The 15,146-nt window shown below is 43.4% G+C and overlaps 2 long non-coding RNA genes across 5 annotated transcripts in view; both read right to left on the minus strand.

Annotated features, from left to right (window-relative positions):
• The window catches only part of LOC142475190 (uncharacterized), a 46,383-nt gene extending 40,419 nt beyond the window's left edge, over positions 1 to 5,964 (minus strand). For 3 of the 4 annotated variants that reach the window (XR_012790782.1, XR_012790780.1, XR_012790779.1), the window contains exons 1-4: positions 5,872 to 5,964; positions 4,324 to 4,427; positions 2,976 to 3,086; positions 451 to 572 (exon numbers count right to left, since the gene is read on the minus strand). This is a non-coding gene — a long non-coding RNA (uncharacterized LOC142475190). The remainder of the gene's footprint in view (positions 1 to 450; positions 573 to 2,975; positions 3,087 to 4,323; positions 4,428 to 5,871) is intronic. The other variant, XR_012790781.1, reaches the window with a different exon arrangement.
• A 665-nt stretch (positions 5,965 to 6,629) lies between these two features.
• On the minus strand, positions 6,630 to 14,850 carry LOC142475189 (uncharacterized). Its single transcript, XR_012790778.1, has 5 exons — positions 14,748 to 14,850; positions 13,277 to 13,396; positions 11,039 to 11,142; positions 9,696 to 9,806; positions 6,630 to 7,107 (listed from the first exon to the last, which is right to left on the minus strand). It is a non-coding gene; the product is annotated as an uncharacterized LOC142475189 (long non-coding RNA).
• Positions 14,851 to 15,146: the final 296 nt, after the last annotated feature.

Consider the following 15,146-nt stretch of genomic DNA (forward strand, 5'->3'; position numbering starts at 1 on the left):
AAGGAGTAACTTCAACATTACTTGGCTTTGTTCTCCACATTGAAGCTTTCCTCCTCTTTAAATCACTAATACTGATGCCATGTGTAACCTGTACTGAGAGTTATATAATCTACTGGCCTAGATGAAACCATATGATGCAAACAGGATCCATCCCACTCCAGATTCATAGAATTGAACCACCTCAACCTTTCATAACAATCACATAGAACTGCAGCTGTGCGCTACTGCACATGTTCTTGTTATGAATGGTAGTAGATGTGGTCCTTGGGTCTTTACTTCATACTGTAGCCACCCTCTACTCATGATGTATTGAATCAACGAAAACTTGCATGGTTCAGATCACAGGAAGGGGTAGAGTAGAGATGAAAATATTCAATGTGAAACCCGTAGCAGCCGGATTGTGTGGAGTCAATAAAACGACAAATACTAAATGGTAAATGAGAAATATACACATTGCTTATCTGTCTCTGTGTAGTAATTTTCCTTCTCTTCAACTGTCCTTCAAATTTTCTCTTTTGCAAGAAAAGGAACACATGGCTTCAATATTCACTTCTGTTCTGCAGTCATCCCTCCTGAAATAAAAGTTAAGCATTGCATTGTTATTATGATAATACATACAATAAACCTTGCTCCAAACCATTTGATGCAAAGCAAATCCACCTCCCACCCACAGCTGTGCTCCTTCTAGAGCATGCATGTCAAACTCCAGTCCTCGAGGGTCCCAAACAGGCCAGGTTTTCAGTAGGGATATCCTGAAAACCTGGCCTGTTTGCTGCCCTCGAGGACTGGAGTTTGACATCCTTGTTCTTGAGCTTCTACCACGCAAGTCATCCATGTGAGTGACACTGTACTGCAGTCCTGGTCTGCACACAATCTACTGAATCAATGACATCACACTGTAAAGGCAATCTACAAGATGTATTAGTTGTCCACACTTCCGAAATGTTACTTTTATGTCCAAATCACTTATTCCCATGACCTGATATTTGTATTTGTTATTTATAGGATTGTCACAAAGAGTTGATGAGGTCACCAAATGATAGTATGTAGAGAGAAAGAGAGATCTCAGAACAGAGCCCTGATGTATACCCACAGACAGATCAATAGAAGACGAAGACATGTTAGCAACAGAGATGGAGAATGTGTGACAGGAAAGTTATGATGAAAACCAGGATAGAACTGTGTTACGGATACCAAGAGAGAGTTTAGAATATGAAGGAGGAGAGTGATTGAGAGCATCAAACGCAGCAGATAGATCAAGTGGGATTAGTAGGGAAAAGTGACCTTGGGAATTTGCTTTAAGCACAGTCTGTAGAACGAGCTGTACGAAAGGCAGGTTGTAAAGGATCCAGGAGGGAATGTGATTTAAGAATGTTGACATTCTAGCAATTAGGAGACAAACAGCAGGAGGGATACAGGGCGGTAGTTAGTATAGGGTTAGTATAGGGTGTAGGTTGTTTCTGAGAAAAGGGTGACCACTACAGGCTTAAAGTAAGAGGGTAAAGAGCCAGAGAATAGGGAGGAATTGAAGATGTGGGTGAGAGTGGGGACTAAGAGATGCAGTAAGGTGTGAGGGGATACGATCTAGAGGGCATGTGGTAGAGGGAGAAGAGAAGATGATTAGCTTCCAGCTCTGTAAGAGAAGAAAAGGAGTCAAATGCAGAAGGAGAATTAGGTAGAAGGAGAGAAGGGGGAAGGGACAGAAGGAATCTCCTTGTGGGTGGCATCCACCTTGCCTCTGAAGTAGTCAAATGCTTGAGGAGAAGTGAAGGAAGGATGGCAAGTGTGAGAAGAAGGTTAGTGGAGGGAGTCAAATACAGGGGAAAAAAGACAGCGTAAATTAAATTTGTGTGTTGATGAATATGGAAAAAAAAGTAGTGTGGTTTGGCCCCAGAGAGCAGCTTTATACAGGACTGGAGACATTTTTACTGTAGAAAAATCAAATATCAATTGTGTGATTTCCTTCATAGGCATTAAGAACAGCGAGTGGAAGTGTGATGAACATGTTTGGGAATTTAGCCAAGGGTGTGGGCTAGAGGGACAAGTGTGTCAGAGCCTAGAGGGGGCATATAGATAGGAGGATAGCATTGTAAGAGTTAATAAGATTGTTAGTTTAAGCGGAAAGAGAGAGAGAGCAGAGAGGTTAGAGTAGATGTCAGAGGAGAGTTTAATTAAGCAGAGGCAAATCAGTGGGACAGGTAAGATGGGGTGAGGGGAATGACTGATTGTGAATGATGAGAGCAGAAGAGGTCATGTACAACTAGAGCCTTGTTAGTCAGAGAACGGACATTCCAGATGGCATAGGAGAAGGGAAGAGAAAAGTAAGGAAAGGAATGTGGATTACATTAGATAGGTTAACACTCTTAGCAGGGAGGCAGAGGCAGGGAGGCCCGATGTGTATATGAGCAGGTTCAAGATTATAAGAGATATCCCACACATCAGCAAACATAGAAGGAGACACAGAGATAGGTGTAGAGAGAGACAGAGATAGCTCTATGTAGAGAGAGAGGGACGTAGAGAGAATGAGACAGATAGGCACAGAGAGAGGGGGCGCAGAGAGAGGAGGCGCCAAAAGAGGGGGCGCAGAGAGAGGGGGCACAGAGAATAGGATATTAAAGAGTGCTTTTCATTGAGCAGTGCAGAAATAGCTGCAATAGAGGTCTGTACAAATGGTGCAGTGTGTAGACACATGCAAAGGTAGGGGAAGGAAAGAGGAGAACATGTGGATAAAAGCAGGAGTGTGGAAGTTAGAGAAATTAGAAAAGTTTAACAGAGGAGTGAGGAAACAGCAAGCAGAAAGAACAAGAGAGAGGTTACATTGGGATGACGTTCTGTGGTAAAGAGAAAATGCTAGGAGAGAGCTTTCAAATATTAGAGGACATGAATTGAGGGAGCAAATGTATAAATCAAAACCTGAGGGGGAGGTATAGCACGAAAGCTTGCACAGCAGATTATAGTCTTAATGTTGCGTGTACCTGTCAGGGTATTCAAGAAGTTAAATTCTCACAAGTGCAGAGTTCATGATGAAATGCTGAATCTAGTCCCCCTCCAATTTAATTTTAATATAACTTTTCCATTCTTCATTACTGCAAAAAGCAAACAAAACAAAACCACATTGCATTACTATTTTCAAAATGGATTGAATGGCATATTCAACAGTGACTGTGTGATGCCAATATTCCCCACTCACTCGTAGTGAAGCACATATTGTACTAGTGTTGAAAGTAGGCCGGTAGAGTCAGGTACGCAGTACTGATAAAACAATAAGTGCCCGTCGTAAGTACCAGCTCCGCAACAGTGCGGGCATCACATTAGTGACGTGGATGAACATATATGGATAAGCCCATATTAAGGCATCACGTGACCAGAGCCGTCACTGACTGGGTATACGTAAAGACGCAGGGAGATGCAAGGAAAGGGAGGGAGAGAGACAGGGAGAAGATGTGAAACGGAGGAAGGCACGGATGGAGGGAGTTCTTCCGAGCTTCTGCGGGCCTCTCTCTTTCACTGGTGCATGCCGGGAGCTGGTCCCAACATCCACAAAGTGTGTGTGTATTATTGGTTGTATTTTATGGGGGTAGGAGGGTAGTGTGTATATTGTGTGTGTGTGGGAGTATTATATTGTGTGTAGAGGTGCAGATGAGAGTACTAGATTGTGTATCTTGTGTAAGGGTGTTGTGTATATTGTGTTTGGAGCTATAATATTATTGGGGAGATTAGTATTGAGGAGGTATTATAGTGTGTATTGTGGGGAGTATTAGTGTGTGTATTGTTTGTGGGTGACAGATGCTGGGGGTATGCAGCAATCCCTGCACTGAGGTCCGAGGCGGCTCTGCATCGCTCGCACGCACTGTGGACGACCAAGCATGTGCCCATGATAATCATGGCCTTAGAGGGATGAGTGTGTCAGAGCCTAGAAGGGGTATATATATAATGGAGGAGGGAGGAGGAAGGAGGAGGAGGGAGGAGGAGATGATAGCATTGTAAAAGTTAACAAGATAGTTAGTTTAAGCAGAAAGTGAGGAGAGGTTAGAGATAAGGGTAGATGTCAGAGGAGAGAGTTCAATTAAGCTGAGGTATCGAGTAGGACAGGGGTGAGGGGAATGAGAGGTGGTGGATGATGAGAGCAGAAGAGGTCATGTACAAATAGACCTTGTTAGTCAGAGAGCAGTCATTCCAGAGGGCACGTGAGAAGTGAAGAGTAAAGTGAGACATGGAATGTGGATTACATTAGATGGGTTAATACGCTTAGCAGGGAGGTGGAGAGAGAGAGGCAAGAGGCAGAGAGTGGTGCAGGGGTTGAGGAAGAGATGTTGCATGTACCTTATCAGAACATTAAAGAACATCAATTCACACTGGTGCAGAGTTGATGATGAATCCAGTTCACCTCCAATTCAATTTTAACAGAAATGTTTCATTCTTCATTACTGAAAAAAAAGAAAAGTAAAAAACATTTCATTACTATTTTCAAAATGGATTGAATTCCCCCAACAATGACTATGTGTTACCAATATATCCCTCTCAGTCCCACTGCAGCATATACTGTACCAGTGTGAAAGTAGGAAGGTACACAGTACCGGTAAAACAATACGTGCCGGTACTATGCACCATATGAATTATAAGGGGATGTAAATCTCCCAGTCTCTCTCCATATCCGCAACAGAGCGGGCTCCGGTCAGTGGCATGGATGCCCATATATGGGTATGCTCATATTTGGGCATCCCATGTCACTGACCGGAGCCGGCTCTGAGTATAGGGATATATGCGGAGACGCAGAGGTGCAAGGAAATGGGAGGAGGCACGGTGAGAAACAGGGAGAGACCACAGGAAGATAGAGGGCAACAACTTCCACAAGGTACTTGTATGGGTATAATTGTTTGTATTTTGTGCAGAGGGGGTAATTTCAGATAAAATACAATTCTCCACCCTCTACGAAACAATTCCACTTTGTTCAGTAAGCCAGAAAGTCTTGGTCCCATGTGGACTGAATTTAATGCAAATAAGGTCCTTAATACACAAGTAAAGAATAAAGTTACTTATTCTCTACTGTAAGAAGTGCCACATTGCCCACTATTTGGGTCCTGTGCCCAGATTGTGACCATGCATGGCAGAGGTGAGATTCCCCCAACTCCAATTTGCTACACTCTCCAAGAGAGATAATTGTGATCAGAGGTGGAACTAGGGGAGGGTGTGAGCAGGGTCACTGCCCAGGGAGTAACCTGACTGGGGGCACGGAAATCTCATTTAGTGCATATGTTGCGGCACTGCATTGATTGACCGGTCAATCTGCACTGCTGCCTGTCACAGTGACATCCTGATCGGGCACTGTGATCAGCTATAGCACTGACCCAGGTGAGATAGTTCAGCACTTTACAAGGAGGGAACAGATGTTGTGGGTGACAGATGCTGGAGGTAGGCCAAGACTGTTGGCCAGAGTAACGTGGAGACTTACTGCACTCTGCATGCCCATCCTCTCCCTGACATCAGGGGAAGGAAGTGGCCCTGGGGTGTGTGTAGGTATGCCAGATGTCAGTGTATGCATAAGTAAGTATGCCTGTGTAGTGGGAGGTGTAGGGGCGTTAAGCTGGAGGACTTAAAACAGGCACAAAAGCACATAGATACCTCTGATTATACCGCACCAAATGCTGATAATATCATGCTGTAGCTGCACTTTACAGAAGATGATGCAGATGTCATCATTGGTTGGTGGGTTCATTAAATCAATCCATCATATCATAACCACACTGTGCATATGATGTACTGAATCAGTAACACCAGGAAGACATCTCCATGATAGGAGTAGAGTTGAAGTTAACAGAATATGTCCAGCACTGTGGTGTGTAGCCCATAAATAATAATTGTGCACATTACCAGAACAACATACTGTCAACTGCAAGATCATTTTGCTGCTTGTAGCGTATGCTCATCCTGTACAGTGTTGTAGTAGATCCGTCTCTTCAGTGTTCACTGCAACAAAAGTAAGACATTGCATTAATATTACAGACGTTTGGGGGCTGAAATCTCACTTCGCTGCGGACAATTTCCCTTTGCATAAGATTCTTGTGATTATGTCAATGATGATCAATAACTGCATCATAACACAGCCGCTCTATACAGAAGATGTACTTGCTCTCAATGGTCATGGAGGTAATACGTCACACAATGTACAGATATAGCAAGGATTATTTCTCCCACTGGTGCATTATGGCATTATGATGGGAAATGTTGTGAGATTCTGCATTATCAGCATCACTGAATCTTTTGGAAATTAAGTGATATTCTATGTTTTAATGCAATATTATGGATGATCAGCCGGTAAAATAATAATAGCTTGCTGTATCTGTAGCCATGCTCTACCCATGATGTGCTGAACCAATGACTGCAGAGAGATTCAGAGTGGTAAACATGACTGGAACGCATCTCTGAATAATGGGCAGCAAAGCAGTGCAGAATAGGAGGTGAAAGTATTTAAAATGGAAGATCCTTAGCAGCTGTGTGGGGAGTAGACAGTACAGACTGACCAAGTAAATGGTAAAAGGAGTAACTTCAACATTACTTGGCTTTGTTCTCCACATTGAAGCTTTCCTCCTCTTTAAATCACTAATACTGATGCCATGTGTAACCTGTACTGAGAGTTATATAATCTACTGGCCTAGATGAAACCATATGATGCAAACAGGATCCATCCCACTCCAGATTCATAGAATTGAACCACCTCAATCTTTCATAACAATCACATAGAACTGCAGCTGTGCGCTACTGCACATGTTCTTGTTATGAATGGTAGTAGATGTGGTCCTTGGGTCTTTACTTCATACTGTAGCCACCCTCTACTCATGATGTATTGAATCAACGAAAACTTGCATGGTTCAGATCACAGGAAGGGGTAGAGTAGAGATGAAAATATTCAATGTGAAACCCGTAGCAGCCGGATTGTGTGGAGTCAATAAAACGACAAATACTAAATGGTAAATGAGAAATATACACATTGCTTATCTGTCTCTGTGTAGTAATTTTCCTTCTCTTCAACTGTCCTTCAAATTTTCTCTTTTGCAAGAAAAGGAACACATGGCTTCAATATTCACTTCTGTTCTGCAGTCATCCCTCCTGAAATAAAAGTTAAGCATTGCATTGTTATTATGATAATACATACAATAAACCTTGCTCCAAACCATTTGATGCAAAGCAAATCCACCTCCCACCCACAGCTGTGCTCCTTCTAGAGCATGCATGTCAAACTCCAGTCCTCGAGGGTCCCAAACAGGCCAGGTTTTCAGTAGGGATATCCTGAAAACCTGGCCTGTTTGCTGCCCTCGAGGACTGGAGTTTGACATCCTTGTTCTTGAGCTTCTACCACGCAAGTCATCCATGTGAGTGACACTGTACTGCAGTCCTGGTCTGCACACAATCTACTGAATCAATGACATCACACTGTAAAGGCAATCTACAAGATGTATTAGTTGTCCACACTTCCGAAATTTTACTTTTATGTCCAAATCACTTATTCCCATGACCTGATATTTGTATTTGTTATTTATAGGATTGTCACAAAGAGTTGATGAGGTCACCAAATGATAGTATGTAGAGAGAAAGAGAGATCTCAGAACAGAGCCCTGATGTATACCCACAGACAGATCAATAGAAGACGAAGACATGTTAGCAACAGAGATGGAGAATGTGTGACAGGAAAGTTATGATGAATACCAGGATAGAACTGTGTTACGGATACCAAGAGAGAGTTTAGAATATGAAGGAGGAGAGTGATTGAGAGCATCAAACGCAGCAGATAGATCAAGTAGGATTAGTAGGGAAAAGTGACCTTGGGAATTTGCTTTAAGCACAGTCTGTAGAACGAGCTGTACGAAAGGCAGGTTGTAAAGGATCCAGGAGGGCATGTGATTTAAGAATGTTGACATTCTAGCAATTAGGAGACAAACAGCAGGAGGGATATAGGGCGGTAGTTAGTAAGGCACATAGGGTGTAGGTTGTTTCTGAGAAAAGGGTGACCACTACAGGCTTAAAGTAAGAGGGTAAAGAGCCAGAGAATAGGGAGGACTTGAAGATGTGGGTGAGAGTGGGGACTAAGAGATGCAGTAAGGTGTGAGGGGATACGATCTAGAGGGCATGTGGTAGAGGGAGAAGAGAAGATGATTAGCTTCCAGCTCTGTAAGAGAAGAAAAGGAGTCAAATGCAGAAGGAGAATTAGGTAGAAGGAGAGAAGGGGGAAGGGACAGAAGGAATCTCCTTGTGGGTGGCATCCACCTTGCCTCTGAAGTAGTCAAATGCTTGAGGAGAAGTGAAGGAAGGATGGCAAGTGTGAGAAGAAGGTTAGTGGAGGGAGTCAAATACAGGGGAAAAAAGACAGCGTAAATTAAATTTGTGTGTTGATGAATGTGGAAAAAAAAGTAGTGTGGTTTGGCCCCAGAGAGCAGCTTTATACAGGACTGGAGACATTTTTACTGTAGAAAAATCAAACATCAAGTGTGAGATTTCCTTCATAGGCATTAAGAACAGTGAGTGGAAGTGTGATGAACATGTTTGGGAATTTAGCCAAGGGTGTGGGTTAGAGGGACGTGTGTGTCAGAGCTTGAAGGGGCATATAGAGGATAGCATTGTAAGAGTTAATAAGATTGTCAGTTTAAGCAGAAAGAGAGAGAGAGAGCAGAGAGGTTAGAGTAGATGTCAGAGGAGAGTTTAATTAAGCAGAGGAAAATCAGTGGGACAGGTAAGATGGGGTGAGGGGAATGACTGATTGTGAATGATGAGAGCAGAAGAGGTCATGTACAACTAGAGCCTTGTTAGTCAGAGAACGGACATTCCAGAGGGCATAGGAGAAGGGAAGAAAAAAGTAAGGAAAGGAATGTGGATTACATTAGATAGGTTAACACTCTTAGCAGGGAGGCAGAGGCAGGGAGACCCGATGTGTATATGAGCAGGTTCAAGATTATAAGAGATATCCCACACATCAGCAAACATAGAAGGAGACACAGAGATAGGTGTAGAGAGAGACAGAGATAGCTCTATGTAGAGAGAGAGGGACGTAGAGAGAATGAGACAGATAGGCGCAGAGAGAGGGGGCGCAGAGAGAGAGGGGGCGCAGAGAGAGAGGGGGCGCAGAGAGAGAGGGGGCGCAGAGAGAGAGGGGGCGCAGAGAGAGAGGGGGCGCAGAGAGAGAGGGGGCGCAGAGAGAGAGGGGGCGCAGAGAGAGAGGGGGCGCAGAGAGAGAGGGGGCGCAGAGAGAGAGGGGGCGCAGAGAGAGAGGGGGCGCAGAGAGAGAGGGGGCGCAGAGAGAGAGGGGGCGCAGAGAGAGAGGGGGCGCAGAGAATAGGATGTACATGAGTGCTTTTCATTGAGCAGTGCAGAAATAGCTGCAATAGAGGTCTGTACAAATGGTGCAGTGTGTAGACACATGCAAAGGTAGGGGAAGGAAAGAGGAGAACATGTGGATAAAAGCAGGAGTGTGGAAGTTAGAGAAATTAGAAAAGTTTAACAGAGGAGTGAGGAAACAGCAAGCAGAGAGAACAAGAGAGAGGTTACATTGGGATGACGTTCTGTGGTAGAGAGAAAATGCTAGGAGAGAGCTTTCAAATATTAGAGGACATGACTTGAGGGAGCAAATGTATAAATCAAAACCTGAGGGGGAGGTATAGCACGAAAGCTTGCACAGCAGATTATAGTCTTAAAGTTGCGTGTACCTCTCAGGGCATTCAAGAAGGTAAATTCTCACAAGTGCAGAGTTCATGATGAAATGCTGAATCCAGTTCCCCTCCAATTTAATTTTAATATAACTTATCCATTCTTCATTACTGCAAAAAGCAAACAAAACAAAACCACATTGCATTACTATTTTCAAAATGGATTGAATGGCATATTCAACAGTGACTGTGTGATGCCAATATTCCCCACTCACTCGTAGTGAAGCACTTATTGTACTAGTGTTGAAAGTAGGCCGGTAGAGTCAGGTACGCAGTACTGATAAAACAATAAGTGCGCGTCGTAAGTACCAGCTCCGCAACAGTGCGGGCATCACATTAGTGACGTGGATGAACATATATGGATAAGCCCATATTAAGGCATCACGTGACCAGAGCCGTCACTGACTGGGTATACGTAAAGACGCAGGGAGATGCAAGGAAAGGGAGGGAGAGAGACAGGGAGAAGATGGGAAACGGAGGGAGGCACGGATGGAGAGAGGGAGTTCTTCCGAGCTTCTGCTGGCCTCTCTCTTTCACTGGTGCATGCCGGGAGCTGGTCCCAACATCCACAAAGTGTGTGTGTATTATTGGTTGTATTTTATGGGGGTAGGAGGGTAGTGTGTATATTGTGTGTGTGGGAGTATTATATTGTGTGTAGAGGTGCAGAGGAGAGTACTAGATTGTGTATCTTGTGTAAGGGTGTTGTGTATATTGTGTTTGGAGCTATAATATTATTGGAGAGATTAGTATTGAGGAGGTATTATAGTGTGTATTGTGGGGAGTATTAGTGTGTGTATTGTTTGTGGGTGACAGATGCTGGGGTATGCAGCAATCCCTGCACTGAGGTCCGAGGCGGCTCTGCATCGCTCGCACGCACTGTGGATAACCAAGCATGTGCCCATGATAATCATGGCCTTAGAGGGATGAGTGTGTCAGAGCCTAGAAGGGGCATATAAATATATAATGGAGGAGGGAGGAGGGAGGAGGAGGAGATGATAGCATTGTAAAAGTTAACAAGATAGTTAGTTTAAGCAGAAAGTGAGGAGAGGTTAGAGATAAGGGTAGATGTCAGAGGAGAGAGTTCAATTAAGCTGAGGTATCGAGTAGGACAGGGGTGAGGGGAATGAGAAGTGGTGGATGATGAGAGCAGAAGAGGTCATGTACAAATAGACCTTGTTAGTCAGAGAGCAGACATTCCAGAGGGCACGTGAGAAGTGAAGAGTAAAGTGAGACATGGAATGTGGATTACATTAGATGGGTTAATACGCTTAGCAGGGAGGTGGAGAGAGAGAGGCAAGAGGCAGAGAGTGGTGTAGGGGTTGAGGAAGAGATGTTGCATGTACCTTATCAGAACATTAAAGAACATCAATTCACACTGGTGCAGAGTTGATGATGATTCCAGTTCACCTCCAATTCAATTTTAACAGAACTTTTTCATTCTTCATTACTGCAAAAAAAAAAGTATAAAACATTGCATTACTATTTTCAAAATGGATTGAATTCCCCCAACAATAACTATGTGTTACCAATATATCCCTCTCAGTCCCACTGCAGCACATACTGTACCAGTGTGAAAGTAGGAAGGTACACAGTAACGGTAAAACAATACGTGCCGGTACTATGCACCATATGAATTATAAGGGGATGTAAATCTCCCAGTCTCTCTCCATATCCGCAACAGAGTGGGCTCCGGTCAGTGGCATGGATATGCTCATATTTGGGCATCCCATGTCACTGACCGGAGCCGGCTCTGAGTATAGGGATATATGCGGAGACGCAGAGGTGCAAGGAAATGGGAGGAGGCACGGTGAGAAACAGGGAGAGACCACAGGAAGATAGAGGGCAACAACTTCCACAAGGTACGTGTATGTGTATAATTGTTTGTATTTTGTGCAGAGGGGGTAATTTCAGATAAAATACAATTCTCCACCCTCTACGAAACAATTCCACTTTGTTCAGTAAGCCAGAAAGTCTTGGTCCCATGGGGACTGAATTTTAATGCAAATAAGGTCCTTAATACACAAGTAAAGAATATAGTTACTTATTCTCTACTGTAAGAAGTGCCACATTGCCCACTATTTGGGTCCTGTGCCCAGATTGTGACCATGCATGGCAGAGGTGAGATTCCACCAACACCAATTTGCTACACTCTCCAAGAGAGATAATTGTGGTCAGAGGTGGAACTAGGGGAGGGGGTGAGCAGGGTCACTGCCCAGGGAGTAACCTGACAGGGGGCACGGAAATCTCATTTAGTGCATATGGTGCGGCACTGCATTGATTGACCGGTCAATCTGCACTGCTGCCTGTCACAGTGACATCATGATCGGGCACTGTGATCAGCTATAGCACTGACCCAGGTGAGATAGTTCAGCACTTTACAAGGAGGGAACAGATGTTGTGGGTGACAGATGCTGGGGGTAGGCCAAGACTGTTGGCCAGAGTAACGTGGAGACTTACTGCACTCTGCATGCCCATCCTCTCCCTGACATCAGGGGAAGGAAGTGGCCCTGGGGTGTGTGTAGGTATGCCAGATGTCAGTGTATGCATAAGTAAGTATGTCTGTGTAGTGGGAGGTGTAGGGGCGTTAAGCTGGAGGACTTAAAACAGGCACACATCTCACTTCGCTGCGGACAATTTCCCTTTGCATAAGATTCTTGTGATTATGTCAATGATGATCAATAACTGCATCATAACACAGCTGCTCTATACAGAAGATGTACTTGCTATCAATGGTCATGGAGGTAATACGTCACACAATGTACAGATATAGCAAGGATTATTTCTTCCTCTGGTGCATTATGGCATTATGATGGGAAATGTTGTGAGATTCTGCATTATCAGCATCACTGAATCTTTTGGAAATTAAGTGATATTCTATGTTTTAATGCAATATTATGGATGATCAGCCGGTAAAATAATAAAAGCTTTCTGTATCTGTAGCCATGCTCTACCCATGATGTGCTGAATCAATGACTGCAGAGAGATTCAGAGTGGTAAACATGACTGGAACGCATCTCTAAATAATGGGCAGCAAAGCAGTGCAGAATAGGAGGTGAAAGTATTTAAAATGGAAGACCCTTAGCAGCTGTGTGGGGAGTAGACAGTACAGACTGACCAAGTAAATGGTAAAAGGAGTAACTTCAACATTACTTGGCTTTGTTCTCCACATTGAAGCTTTCCTCCTCTTTACATCACTAATACTGATGCCATGTGTAACCTGTACTGAGAGTTATATAATCTACTGGCCTAGATGAAACCATGTGATGCAAACAGGATCCATCCCACTCCAGATTCATAGAATTGAACCACCTCAACCTTTCATAACAATCACATAGAACTGCAGCTGTGCGCTACTGCACATGTTCTTGTTATGAATGGTAGTAGATGTGGTCCTTGGGTCTTTACTTCATACTGTAGCCACACTCTACTCATGATGTATTGAATCAATGAAAACTTGCATGGTTCAGATCACAGGAAGGGGTAGAGTAGAGATGAAAATGTTCAATGTGAAACCCGTAGCAGCCGGATTGTGTGGAGTCAATAAAACGACAAATACTAAATGGTAAATGAGAAATATACACATTGCTTATCTGTCTCTGTGTAGTAATTTTCATTCTGTTCAACTGTCCTTCAAATTTTCTCTTTTGCAAGAAAAGGAACACATGGCTTCAATATTCACTTCTGTTCTGCAGTCATCCCTCCTGAAATAAAAGTTAAGCATTGCATTGTTATTATGATAATACATACAATAAACCTTGCTCCAAACCATTTGATGCAAAGCAAATCCACCTCCCACCCACAGCTGTGCTCCGTCTAGAGCATGCATGTCAAACTCCAGTCCTCGAGGGTCCCAAACAGGCCAGGTTTTCAGTAGGGATATCCTGAAAACCTGGCCTGTTTGCTGCCCTCGAGGACTGGAGTTTGACATCCTTGTTCTTGAGCTTCTACCACGCAAGTCATCCATGTGAGTGACACTGTACTGCAGTCCTGGTCTGCACACAATCTACTGAATCAATGACATCACACTGTAAAGGCAATCTACAAGATGTATTAGTTGTCCACACTTCCGAAATGTTACTTTTATGTCCAAATCACTTATTCCCATGACCTGATATTTGTATTTGTTATTTATAGGATTTTCACATGTATTACTACTGTGAAACGCTATATACATTAATAGTGCTATATAAATAAATACATACACATTTATATATAATAATAATAACAGCATGTTCTTTTAAAGCGCTGCTAGTTTTACGTAGCGCTATACAGAGACATTTTGCAGACACAAGTCCCTGCCCCATAGAGCTTACAATCTATGACATTGGTGCCTGAGGCACAGAGGATATGAAGTGACTTGCCCAAGGTCACACACACACAAATATATATACATAAATATATACATATATACACACACACACACACACACACACACACACACACACACACACACATATATGAAAACTAACACAGAAAAAAAGAATCCCCTGAATAGCACTCTAACATACACAAATTGTATCAATAAAGGTTTATTAATCACATACACATAAATGGTTAAAATGAGGAGCAGTGGTGACCTACAAAGCTGTTATAAACTGAACCTTAAGGTGTGGGGAAAAATGCTACACTGCAGTAATAAGTACAAAGTATGTAAATAAAGTGTAGAGGCAAGAAATATATGGAAATGAGAACACTCAGACCGGCCGGTCAAGTACTACCTAAGTTGAAGCCCCCTGTGTGAAGTGCTTGTATGAAACTAGTGTATAACTAACAAGCAAATGCTTGTCCGGGGGCTTAACATATAGACAGTTGATAGATGTATTTGAAGTTGCATATTCTGTGCCGTGGATTAATCAGTATACTGAAAGCAACTGAAGATGGTACAGTAGCTGTGATAGGTTGGCCTCATAGCTCCTCCTTCAATGGAGGAATCGGCTCACGGAGCACTTAAATCCCTAAATGCCCACAGAAAAAAATAAGCATGCAGTACTTAAAGTGAAAGTAAAATGAGAAATGAAATAAAATAAACACACACATTGAAAAATCACTCACCCGACTGAGAGCGCCTTCTACAGAGCGCTGTACCACTGCTCAGCTAGCAGCTAAAACTGTCTCATTTTCCCACCATTGAAGTTTACACATGTCCACGCCCCACTCTAACAAGACGCTGTGTACGGAAGCTCGCAGGAGACAAACTAGTGAGAGAAGGTGTAGCTGCTAGCCACACTCCACGAGGTGCATTGTGGGAAATGTAGTTCTTTGCCTGCTAGCTTCTCTGACTGGTTACTGATTACGTGATGTCACTAGGGGCGGGATTAGTGTGTTGCAATGTAACGGCCCGGCTGTATGATTGTCACAGAAGGGGGGAGCCTGAGAATGTCACGGATTTAATTACACATGTAATGATGTAATAACACAGCCATGAACTAAGCCAGTATACATATGGTCATG

Source organism: Ascaphus truei, unplaced genomic scaffold (assembly GCF_040206685.1).
Source record: "Ascaphus truei isolate aAscTru1 unplaced genomic scaffold, aAscTru1.hap1 HAP1_SCAFFOLD_1090, whole genome shotgun sequence".
In the NCBI taxonomy this organism is placed as follows: domain Eukaryota; kingdom Metazoa; phylum Chordata; class Amphibia; order Anura; family Ascaphidae; genus Ascaphus; species Ascaphus truei.